This window comes from Pelobates fuscus, chromosome 3 (genome assembly GCF_036172605.1).
Source record: "Pelobates fuscus isolate aPelFus1 chromosome 3, aPelFus1.pri, whole genome shotgun sequence".
NCBI lineage: Eukaryota > Metazoa > Chordata > Amphibia > Anura > Pelobatidae > Pelobates > Pelobates fuscus.
Genome location: NC_086319.1, coordinates 394,080,243 through 394,093,106, shown reverse-complemented (window position 1 = coordinate 394,093,106; position 12,864 = coordinate 394,080,243). Strand labels below are relative to the sequence as shown.

The 12,864-nt window shown below is 40.1% G+C and overlaps 4 non-coding genes across 4 annotated transcripts; all 4 read left to right on the top strand.

Moving 5' to 3' along the window:
* The first annotated feature begins 4,089 nt into the window (after positions 1–4,089).
* On the top strand, positions 4,090–4,163 carry TRNAI-AAU (transfer RNA isoleucine (anticodon AAU)). Its single transcript has one exon. It is a non-coding gene; the product is annotated as a tRNA-Ile (tRNA).
* A 3,668-nt stretch (positions 4,164–7,831) lies between these two features.
* LOC134603841 (U5 spliceosomal RNA) lies at positions 7,832–7,946 on the top strand. The gene has a single exon (XR_010090583.1). It is a non-coding gene; the product is annotated as a U5 spliceosomal RNA (small nuclear RNA).
* Positions 7,947–9,606: 1,660 nt separating this feature from the next.
* On the top strand, positions 9,607–9,721 carry LOC134603794 (U5 spliceosomal RNA). The gene has a single exon (XR_010090539.1). It is a non-coding gene; the product is annotated as a U5 spliceosomal RNA (small nuclear RNA).
* An 860-nt stretch (positions 9,722–10,581) lies between these two features.
* On the top strand, positions 10,582–10,696 carry LOC134603792 (U5 spliceosomal RNA). The gene has a single exon (XR_010090538.1). It is a non-coding gene; the product is annotated as a U5 spliceosomal RNA (small nuclear RNA).
* Positions 10,697–12,864: the final 2,168 nt, after the last annotated feature.

The following is a 12,864-nucleotide window of genomic DNA, read 5'->3' as shown; positions in this document are numbered from 1 at the left end:
GGTACTAAGTATTTTTCTGTAGACGTACTAGAGTACTTCAAGAATGACATTGACAAACATGATGGACCATATGAGCTTCCAGAACCAGCAGGCCCCAATTGTGGAAAATATGAAGGTTTCATGGATGTTTTGACACAGATTGTTGCTAATAAAAAGTGCCATATTAAGAAAAGGAAAAGCTTGGTTGTTGCTACAATAAGGGGTTTGGCAAGCATGGTAGTCGAATTGCAGCAAGCTAATTTAGTAACCACTAATAAAATGGAAGATGCTCTTGATAAAAGAGATTGTTTTAAAATAGCTGCCCTAAGAACAAACAAAATGATCGAGGGGTTGGAGAAGGAATTAAAGGAAATAGAACAACAGAGAGATGCATATAGTGCTAAGATCACTGAACTCCAAGACCTAGTCATGGAATATAAAATGAAAATTAAAGAAAACAGAAATAAATGGGATAAGGAGATTCCTAGAGTATGCCCAGACCAGTCGTATTATATATCTGAAAGTAAAGAACCAGTGCTGGGAACAAAACACAAGGGAAATGTGCCAATTGTAAATGGTGTCCCACAAGCCCCTATAATAATAACTGAACATTTTAATGTAAGAGAAATGCCTACTAGCTTCTCTAGACAGACAAGGACTATGTCAATCACAGACAAAGATAATTTCCAGAAATGGTGGGGAAGTATGCCAACTGACGACTTTAACACCTTTACACATTGGTTTATGAGGGGAGCAAATAGAGCAAAAAGAGGAGGTCTTAACTTAGAAGAATGGACAGAACTGTTAGAATATGCTATGGGTCCTTTGGCTAGCAGACTATTTGGATTTAATAACAGTGTGTCTGATCAGGCAGGAAGAATTGCTGCAACAAATTTCTATCTAGTCAGCATAGAGAAAGAAATAGCTAATATTATGATGAGGCCAGCAGATGGTCCTAGAGAGGTAGCTCAAAGGATATTGTTCTGGTATACGCTACGCCAACCTCAACAGCCTCTGGTCTTGGGCTCACCAGAACACATTGCTAAAGTAATGGAAGCCCTTCCCTGGGAGTGTCAAGAATTTGTCAGGCTTTTTGATCCAACACCAGCAGACTTAGAGATTGTACTAACTAGAGCTGACAATTGGTGGATTAAGCATCCTTCCTCAGAACAGGCCTTCTCCGTTTCAGCCATAAGAACATTCAAGGTTGACTCTGGTAGAGATTTAGATGGTAAATGGAGAAGCCAGAGGTGGGATGTACCCGAACAAGAGGGATAATGAGAACTGGACCAAAACAGGACTTTGACAAAAGATGGAGAGATCCACAGAGGGACCATAGGAATAGGGACAGTGCTAAAAGAAGCAATGTAATGGGAGATAATTGGAAAAATAGATGGGAGGGGCCTAAGGTAATCAATAATAATTGGAATAATAATAATACATGGGAGAGGCTAAAAAGGAGAGAGAATAACTGCAAAAATCACAGTTGGCAAGAAAAACAGAGAAACAACAGGAACAGTTATTGGGAGAATAATTGGAGAAGGAACCATAGATGGGATGAGCATCAGACTAATAGACGGAATTGGGATAATTGGAGGAATAAAGAAGGGAATAGAGACTACTGGGACCTAAAGAGACAGACTGAGAGATTGGAGGCAGACATGAAAGCACTTAGGGAACAGATGAGGGAGGGAAATACTGATCAATTGGGGTTCCCCAGTAATTAATAACTCCCATAATATTTGTTGTCCTCTACATCTGTATGTATGTATGTTTGTTTTCTTTTGTTTCTATATTTTATCTGTCTCACCATTATCTCGTAACACTCCAGTTTAAAGAGGACCTTAGTATGTATTGTTATACATATATATATATATATATTTTCATATTAAGGATAAGCCTCTAAATTCATTAATTACAGTCAGGTGGGCCAAATTCCAAATATTTTTTGTTTTTATTAGTTTAGCACGCCTGCACTGCCAGCTATGTTTTTTTTTTTGTTGTTTTTTTTTTTTGATGCTGGATTAATAATTTAAAAAAATCATAGTTTAAGTGAATTGTGGCCAACGTGAGGCTTATATTTGATCACACTGGAGAGATGTGATAGTGTAACTTTCTGTTTACAACCGTAAAAACATTAAAAGCATTTTTTTTTATTTGGTTCCCAACAAATATAGCCTCAAGTTGATTTTTGATTGATCTATAGATTGCACGCTGCCAAACTGTGTCATGGTAGCATTCAGTCTATTTTTTTTTTCTTCTCTCTCTCCATCTTTGATGCTTTTTTTTTTTTTTTTTTTTTTGCTTTTTGTCATTAAGAATATAGGGAAATTAGATTGCCTTGAGTGAAGATGGCATAAAGAATAAAGTGACAATGTATGCTATTTGTTCTATTTGGCTATACGCAGGGGATTAAATAGTTGTGGGTATGAGAATTTGCACCTATGTTCAATTGCGAATACATTTTTCACCCTTACATCTTTCCCACTCACATTCATGTATTGTAATTTTCAGTTAAAACTATGTACATTTTGTGATTATTGCATGTATTCACCAGTAAATTATAAAATAACTAATATGGTTTTGTGTTCAACTCTCCATCAGGTGTGGAGTAAATGTCTAAATTAATCAAAATTTCAGGAGACATTTGTGGGTCTTTTACCTACATCTAAAATGTAAACATAGCCTTAAGACACCACAACCAAATAGATTTTATTAGACAAAACTAGTTAAGCCTTTGACACAAGACAATACGCTGATTACTGTTGTACATTTTTCATTGTCTGTGTTTGATTCAAAGAACATTTTAATTGGAAGGCCCAGAGAGGTGAAGGTAACTGACATGTCCTGTCACAGTTTACTATACAGATGAAGAAGTGCTGGGATTACCAAGACAAACTATTATCATGAAAATGATTACTATTCAGATGAAGAGGTGCTGGGATTACACGTCAAACTATTATCCTGAAAATGGATACTATACAGATGAAGAAGTGCTGAGATTACCAAGTCAAACTATTAACACAGCCCAGAATGAGGATAAAGTAACAGCAAGAAGCAGGAATTTGTGTCATTTCAAGGTGGTCACAGAATGAGTTTCCCCTACACTCATGAACTTGCATGTGCCATTAAACAAACAAACCTCAAGCTTTGTAATGGATTGGCTAAGACAATATTCAAGGAGAATTCATTCTAAAATCACAGCTATCAAGCACACAGATCAGTCACAGTCTTCAGATTCCAGTCCCAGGCTAAACTAAACATCATATTGTGTCATAAACTAGTGATAATTACTGTATGGGGTTGATTGTGTCTGGATTTTACTTTACTTCACATGAACACATTACCATATAATATTAATGAACAACTACCAGGGTTCTTACCAACCCACTAGGGCAGTAGTTAATTTAAAAACGGAACAACTGAAAACAATAGAAATTGGGGGAATGTGCGGTGATGCAACCCCTGTTTGACTATATTCTTTCTCTCACTTTTAAATGTGCTCAACATAAGAGAAAAAAAAGTGAGGGAATGTGGTGACATTCTGTCATCAAACTAATATGGTGACCAGGGGTCATGTGACCAAGCTCATGTATGCCTTTCTCACAGTGGGATAAGCTTTACCTTTGATATGGTAATTCAATACCTTTACAGGTCAGGAAAGAGATAACCACTCCCCCCTATCCCCATTCCTTTCTGTTCCTTGTTGGCTGTGCTACTAAGCAGACCCTTAAGCAGACATGGGCTAATTTTTATCATGGTGAACTGTGAGTGGGATCTGGTGATTTTATAAGATTTAGTTGTTATTGTTAGTTAGGTTGTTGTTGCTGTTGTTGGTATAGTTAGTTAGATTGTGTGTCATTATTTGCATGTTGTTGTTGTTTTGTCTCTGAATAAATATTTGTTAAAGTAGACGGACCAGAGTTTATATGTGTATGCGTACATAATAATTTATAGAGTTTGGTAATACACCACCTGCACTACCTGGCATCTACAGCGACAGTGGCTTGTTGGGTATGTAGGCTTCTTTCTCTAACTGGGATTGATCACTCCTCGAGGGCCCATTCAGTTGGCTCCTGTAGACATAGCTGTCAGTACCATGACTATCGTGGCCGGTTAGCTCAGTTGGTTAGAGCGTGGTGCTAATAACGCCAAGGTCGCGGGTTCGATCCCCGTACGGGCCAGCTAAGTTTTGGTTATCATCTCCAAGGCAAAACTTTCAAATAGCCAGAGAATCATGGGGAACCTTGCTTTTAGACACCGGTAAGGTAATGAAGGTTTTAAACCCTTCAGCAACTTGTAATGGGAGGGAAAGGGGCACTAGAGGGTCCTGCAGTGCCAGGAAACTTGGTTTCTTAGCGCTATAGGGTCTTTAGGTTCCCCCCACCCTCAGGATCCCACTCCCGTTGAAGTGATTAAACACTCGCCTTTCTCCAGTGCCGGGCTCCCTCGGTGCTGGGAAACTCTCCTCCTCCTCCTGACGTCAGCGCTGAATGAGCATGCGCGGCAGGAGCCGCCCATGCATTCAAAGCGCCCATAGGAAAGCATTTTCTTAATGCTTTCCTCTGGACGTCCAGCGTCTTGATTTTCACAGTGAGAAGCGCAGAAGCGTCTCTAGCGGCTGTCAGTGAGACAGCTACTAGAGGCTGGACTAACCCTAGTGTAAACATATCAGTTTACAGCTGCAGGGTTAAAATCTGTGGGACCTGGGACCCAGACCACTTCATTGAGCTGAAGTGGTCTGGGTGACTATAGTGGTCGTTTAAGGACAGAGACAATTGTACAAGTTCTGATCAAAGCAAAACCTGGAATTTGACTATGTGTCTGTTCAACCATAATTCACCTTTTTCATATTAAGTGCACCCACACTTATTATAGATATTTTTTTTCAGGAGAAGCAGGGCTTTCATTTCACATCAAATATTTCTATCTGGAACTATTTAATATGAATAAAATCTAAAACAAAGTTTAAGAAATGTTATATTTTTTTAGTTCTGCATGGCATTTTAACTGTGAATATCATAATACTGTTAGCTTTTATTGCAGTAAAATACACATATTTGTATTCAGCAATGTCTCATGAGTACTCCCATGTACAGGAACTAAAAGGAGAGCTGGGAGAGGAAAATAATGTCTGGTCTCTGAGCAGGATGGGCACCAACCCTATATGTAAGCGACAAAAAAAGGAAACAAGCTTTGCCCAGACCAAAGTGTACTGAAAACTGCTTTAAAAATTAACTTTTAAGAACTATCATTTAAAATCAGTCATAATGAGGAAGTGAGTGGGAATTGTACAGACTCCCTTAAACAGAGGTACCTTAATAGGTGCAAAATAAAGCACAATGTTGTCTAAAGCAACTATGTTGCAACGTGCTTTATAAAAAGAGAGAATTGTTGCTCTTGCTGGCAGAGACAGCTTCACTGTAGTGAAATGATTAAGCACACAGAGATAAATCTTTCTGCTGCTGATAGAGACCTGTGAATATGTGTCTCGTGCAGCAAAAAGGCGAGTTGGTCAAAAAATGATGCAGACTCCCTTAGAAGGGAGCTTTGTGAGTGCAAGGATACAATACTGTGCTGTCTAAAGCCACAGTGTTGTTATGTAACAGGTGTTGCTAATGCTAGCAGAGAATGAAAAATATGTGTCTCATGCAGCTACACGTTAGTGAAGAACATTTAGCACCTCTGAATGTATGTCTCATGCAGCCCACTTGTCACTGCAAATACTGTGCTGTCTAAAGCCACAGTATTGTTGCTAGTACCTGTTACTGGCAGAGACAATGCACAAGTTGTCAGCTTGTTCAGCATAAGGTTCTATATAGATAGTTGCCGTCTGGGAGGAGTTGGACTGATCGGTCTGAGCGGGAAAAACCCTAATCTGAGCCTTCAAGGGCACCTGAGTAGAATAATACACTTAAACTATCTATACTATGTGCATGCCTATAGTGCATAGAATTCTATAGTAAGATCGTTGGTAATATGCTATTACTATAGTGCACATAACACTGAATCTAGCCTGGTAAGGTGAAGTGAAATCCTTCCTGTCAGCCCTCTATGGATCATGAGTCAAATGATGTTCACATATGGCAGTCCGAGAGTGCGAGTGTACCCCGAAGCGCGTTTCGCCAGCATGGGCGGCTCTTCAGGGTTTTTTAAGCCAATGGTTTTACAGTGTTTCCTCTCACTGTCACACATTTGTCCTTGCACAATCTGAAGTCGGTCGTAACTTTTCCAGAGGCGGGTTCGCACAAAGTTGGCCAAAGAAGTACGTTTATGGAGGTTGGCGGGCCCCTTCTTATAAATTCCACTTGAGGGTTTATGTATTTCCCACTTAGGTGTAGTCCCAAAAAGGAAAGTTCAGGCCTTCTTTGAGCCGTGTCCTTTGGTAGTGGTGCTGACCTTGTGGGGCTAGCAAATACGTAATCCACAGGTGGTCTTCTTCACGGATAATCTAGCAGTTGTGCACTCGGAACTGTCTTTCAGCAGCTTCAAGGCCGGTGGTGAGTTTTCTGTGGGGCTTTGTTCACTTGTGTATGGAGTTAAATGTCTCTTTCCGGGTGCAGCATGTCCCTGGTTACCTTAATGCAATTGCAGACTCTCTCTCTCGTTTTCCGTGGGAGCGGTTCAGGCAGGCAGCACCGGAGGGCCTGCCCTGTCTGGAAGTGATGTGGAAGCTTAGGATGTCATGCTTGCAGGATGGGTGAGGTCTTCGCTATCTCCTGCTACATGGAAGGCGTATGAGAGGGTCTGGCAGGATTGGTACCGACTGGTGGCGCAGGTAGGGTCAATTAAGGGGTATTGCTATTTACTGACTAATCTGGCTCAGGAGGGATGTATTAACAAGTGCATGTCAGCACTAGCCTTAAACCATATGTTTTAGTTTTAATATGTTTTGGATCATTGTCCGCGTTAACGCACCTATTTTATTACTGGTTTTGCAGGATAATTATTTTAATAAATTGTCTGCAGCTTTATCTTATACCCATAATCGGTGTTGTGTTTTATTTACTATACCAAGCTTTGTATTTGCTAGAGCAAGCTTAAACATTGCAGGTACAACCTGGAAATGTAGTGTTGAGGAAAGTGTGGACAAAGGACGACACTGGCGTTCACATGGTTAACAGCTGCAGGACGCAACAGTTGCTCAAAGAATTCATGTAACAGCATATCAGCTCGGGGCGTACCTAATTTACATACCCACAATGCTTTGCAAAACAAAATGGCCATTTTTATTTACGTATTCAAATAATGCTAAGTTTTTTTTTTTGTCATTCTTTCTTTTATTGGGGTACTGGGGTGTAGTGTACAAAAAAATAAAGGGAGGGTGCAATAGTAGATAGGCGCATATTACATTTGTGTAGTATTACGAAAGCACTCTTGAAATGAATAGCCTCTTTGAACTTTTTTGGAAAACAAGCAATGCAGTCTACAAACAGGAAATGTAGTTTTGAGGGATGTGTGGACAAAGTACGACCCCAGCAATCACATGGTTAACAGCTGCAGGGCTCAACAGTTAGACAAAGCATGCAGTCAACAGCATGTCAGCTGGGTACGTGCCTAATTTACATACCCACAATGCATTGCAAGGCATGATGGCCATGTTCAATTAGCTACTAAATTAATAACAGTTTTTAAGAGGCAATACCGTACACGGTATGTTTTTTATTTAACCCCTTTTAAGGACACAACTTCTGGAATAAAAGGGAATCATGACGGAATATATCCGTCATGTGTCCTTAAGGCGGTAATAATTATACTGGATTCTCCATGTTGCAGTTTATTGTAGTATTGCTCTCCATATGTTTAGAAGCACATGTCTGAAACTGATGTGCTACTGTGACTTTTTGGTTGCATACTCTGGTTTCTCTTCAGACCGAATAAATCTTTCGCCTTTTACTAAAGATTTCCGTGGAGAGGAACAACCATGAGTTTCACTCAATTTTTTGAGGCCTGACCTGCGTCAGGTTAAATAATTGTTTAATAAAAGAGACCATTATAGTAATTAGAACAAATCTTTTGCTGTTCTGAATATATCATTGCCTTCTACGGCCGAAAGGTCTCTAAAGTGTAAAGGCGATATGTGTATGGACAAGATAATGGCCATTATTTGTCACATCTTAAGTACATCTTTCTAAAATGAGATTCTTGTCCCTTATGTCTGCTCACTCGCCTTCCTTTCTTTTTATCCTTTCTTTGTCTTGGTCTTCCAATATCTTTTCTTCTATTTTTAGCTTTCTTCATGAGCTCTGGAACAGACTAGCTTCTAATATAGGGGGCCCCCACCCACCCCCTTATCCGAATAGCCCGAATTTTGTCCAAATTCACATTCGGACCGAAACGAATTGCACATGTCTAACAAATAGTGATAATAATAGTAGAATAAATAAAGATAGTAACTGTAGTATAAAATGATATGGTCTGGTTCTTCCTGGAAGGGACACTACATGTGTAATAGAAACATGAAAGGATAAGTAAACTATCCAAAAAGAATCCGATACAAATACGTGGATACAATGTTGCTAATCCACCACTAGATGTCACTCAATAGCCGTATAAAGTCCTGTAGGAAATTGCAACATAGTAGCTGAAATTCTACAAGATATTATAGTTTCCTATTTTCATGTAGAGTGATTCCCCAGGCTATAGTATGAATCTAGGAGTCAAAAAAATATATAAATCTTGGGCAACAGGGAAGGTGCCAATTGGTCCCTATTATAGTCTAACAATTAGCCAAATAGCTAGTCCCTACGTATTTGTCAGCCGGCACATGTCCCCTCCATGCTCTGAGCCCAATAATCAAGTAGTGCAAGATTAGTTTCAATAAATAACCCTATGCCCAACCATATAAAGAGGGATTGAGAAACCCTATTGGAGAAAGCCAGAGTAAGGTATAGGCATCCCCAACTCCGAAGGCTGGTGTCAAAAGTTAAAGTACAGTCTAAGAGCCTCCTGGTTCGGGAGATACACCAGAAAGCCCCCTTCCAGTTTGTCCAGTTCTTGTAACAATGATTATGCAAATTGTGTTAGTTGTTAAATGTCAGTTCTTGCAAATGGCCCAACAGTACATAAAGTAATATGTCCTATTGTGTTTTACACCCCACCTCCTATAGACTGTAAGCTCGTTTGAGTAGGGTCATCTTCAACCTATGGTTCTTGTAAGTTTTCTTGTAATTGTCCTCTTTATAGGTAAATCCCCCCTCTTATAATATTGTAAAGCTCTACGGAATCTGTTGGCGCTATATAAATGGCAATAATAATAATAATAATAATTTGTTTCTTAGTTATAAACAGTAAATGTAGTTTTGAGGGTTTAGACAAAGCGCAACCCCAGCACTCACATGGTTAACAGCTGCAGGGCTCAACAGTTAGACAAAGCATGCAACTGTTTTGCGAGCTGGGGGCGTGCCTAATTTACATACCCATATTGCATTGCAAAAAATAATGGCCATTTTTATGTACTTGTTAAAATAATGATAAGCTTTTAATACATATTATGATGTGTGTTCATTTAATAATTAATCATACCGGATTCTCCAAGCTACCTTCTCTCTAAATGCGTAAGGATTCTCTCTATATGCTTAAGAGGACATTTGTGAACCCGCTCTGCTACTCCGGTAGGCATTTGGCATACTCTGGTTTCTCTTCAGACCGAATAAATCTTTCGCCTTTTACTAAAGATTTCCGTGGAGAGGAACAACCATGAGTTTCACTCAATTTTTTGAGGCCTGAGTAATGTCAGGCTACATTAAGTGGTAAAATGTCAGATTTAAGTAACAAGTGAAACAGAGCATCCATTGAAATGATTACATTATCAATTAAATCTTAGTGCAAAATAAATCAAATATAAATATGCGACTAAATATTTGTTTAATAGTATCATTCTTTCATCCGTGTCATCATGCCTATAATTTCACTTTCCTAAGACACTGTCAATAATTGCCAGAGACAAAGTAAAGTCATTAAAAAAGAATTTCAAATATTTTCAGTATTTGTTCTGGAGATAATTCTGTGTCCAAAATTTGCCTGTGAACCCACACAAGTAAAACATTAAAATATGCATAATAATATAAAACCACACGTCAATTACCTTCAATAATGGCAATTATTTTTACTCACTGAATTTAAATTAACATTAAATCTTAATTAAAGCATCTACCAGCATGCTCTCCTCTCTTTGAATATTTGCATACGTTAAATAACTACATATCCCTGCATGCTCTTGTTTCTTGAATTCTGTGCACTACGATGAACTACACATCCCAGCATGCACTACTTTCGGGTACACTCAAAATATACCGAGCATTTTTTCTCATTCTGGAATCGGACAGACTCAACAGATAGACAAAGCATGTGTTTAACACCATGCTAGCTGGGGGCGTGCCTAATTTACATACCCACAATGCTTTGCAAAAAATAATGCCCATTTTTATGTACTTGTTAAAATAATGATAAGCTTTTAATACATACTATGATGTGTGTTCATTTAATAATTAATCATACCGGATTCTCCAAGCTACCTTCTCTCTAAATGATTAAGGATTTTCTCTATATGCTTAAGAGGACATTTGTGAACCCGCTCTGCTACTCCGGTTGCCATTTGGCATACTCTGGTTTCTCTTCAGACCGAATAAATCTTTCGCCTTTTACTAAAGATTTCCGTGGAGAGGAACAACCATGAGTTTCACTCAATTTTTTGAGGCCTGAGTAATGTCAGGCTACAATAAGTGGTAAAATGTCAGATTTAAGTAACAAGTGAAACAAAGCATCTCATTGAAATGGTTACATTATCAATTAAATCTTAGTGCAAAATAAATCAAATATAAATATGCGACTAAATATTTGTTTAATAGTATCATTCTTTCATCCGTGTGATCATACCTATAATTTCACTTTCCTAAGACACTGTCAATAATTGCCAGAGACAAAGTAAAGTCATTAAAAAAGAATTTCATATATTTTCAGTATTTGCTCTGGAGATACTTCTGTGTCCAAAATTTGCCTGTGAACCCACACAAGTAAAACATTAAAATATGCATAATAAGGGGGCGGAGTCTGGTTGCCGAGCGGACCAGACGTGTGTCGTGCTGGCTCCTGCATTTGGCACCGATTAATCAACGAAACTGTCTAATTCAAGGCAAAATACCAGGTCAGCTGGGCATGATCTAAGCAGAGGGAGTCCCGGTGGCCTTCTGGATACCACACAAGCGACTATTACACAGATAACTGGATTCAGAGATTTGAGGCCTACTCGTGACAGAGAGGGGGAGAGGCGGCCGCTCTCCTCGTTCTTCAGCTACCCGTGGGACCCCACAATACTGCTTTTGATCCTCCCTTCCCCCCTCCCCCCCAGGACTGGTGGGGGTTATCCCGGTCCCCACTGGAGAACCCTCTGATTCACTCTAGTGGACTTTAACAAGCACCAGCAACGCCGGTGACTGCAGCCTGCCAGGCAAGATGACTGCCTTCCAAGTGGATACCCCCACACAAGCTCCCCGCCAGGTGCCTATGGATGCAGAGCCATGGCTGATAGCATTTGACAGAATCTGTGCCCAATTCTGGGCCAAGATGGCAAGGAGACAAGCATATACCTTACCCAGGGATCCACACGTTCAGGCTCAGCTCAGGCCTACGGGCTGCAGAGATCAAAGGAAGCACCTGAAGCGCACCTCACGCAGAGTCCAGACAGGGAAGAAGTTGCCTCCGGGCAGACCACCAAAGCGGCAACGCCGACAGCCCAACAAGCCACTCCATGGTAGCATCAGAAGACGGCACTCTGGTTGGCACAGTAGCTCCATGCGCAGATCGCGCCATTTGAGGGTTCCCGCTCAGAGGGGTCGGCCACATGCACCGCAGAGACCCAGAAGCCACGTGCCTGGTGATGATCTGTACCGGAGCCCGAGCAGAACAACACGAGAGTGCAGCGGTACCTGTGACTGGGAGGGCACCCACACGGGGCTAAACAGACTCTGGCTGTTATGTATCTGCAGCCTCCCATCTCTTGGCATCGGCTAGGCAGCCCCCAAAGACACACACAACACGCATACAATGCTTGCGGTACCCACATATTGAAATGGCAAGCAACCCAGTGGTTATTTTTTTTAATTTTATTTTATTATCTCCTGCTATACAGGTAGACCCTCTTCTTATATTTAAAGCTTACTAGTAATGTTAATTTAGGCAGTGCCGCCGGGCAAACGACCTTGGGTACACTCCCATGCTGTCCTCCGCAGACTACCCTCTCCCTGTTCAGCATGTTACACAGGGAACTACCTAATTTCTAGCCTGTCTCGTTAATATTCTGTTATACCACACACAGTCAGACACCAAGCCTAACATAAGCCTACTAGCCTCCTTTCTGACTAACACTAAAGTGTGATGTCCTACAAAATATATAAAATGTGCATACCCACAGCCACACTGTTTTAAATTCTGTGTAAATCTTATGTGTGCTGTTGCTGTTGTGGCAAGACATGCTTGTACTGTTTTATGTGCACGACAAAAATAAAGAATTAAAAAAAATATGCATAATAATATAAAACCACACGTCAATTACCTTCAATAATGGCAATTATTTTTACTCACTAAATTTAAATTAACAATAAATCTTAATTAAAGCATCTACCAGCATGCTCTCCTCTCTTTGAATATTTGCATACGTAGAATAACTACATATCCCTGCATGCTCTTGTTTCTTGAAATCTGTGCACTAACATGATGAACTACACATCCCAGCATGCACTACTTCCGGGTACACTCAAAATACACCGAGCATTTATTCTCATTCTGGACAGACTCAACAGATAGACAAAGCATGTGCTTAACACCATGCTAGCTGGGGGCGTGCCTAATTTACATACCCACAATGCTTTGCAAAAAATAATGCCC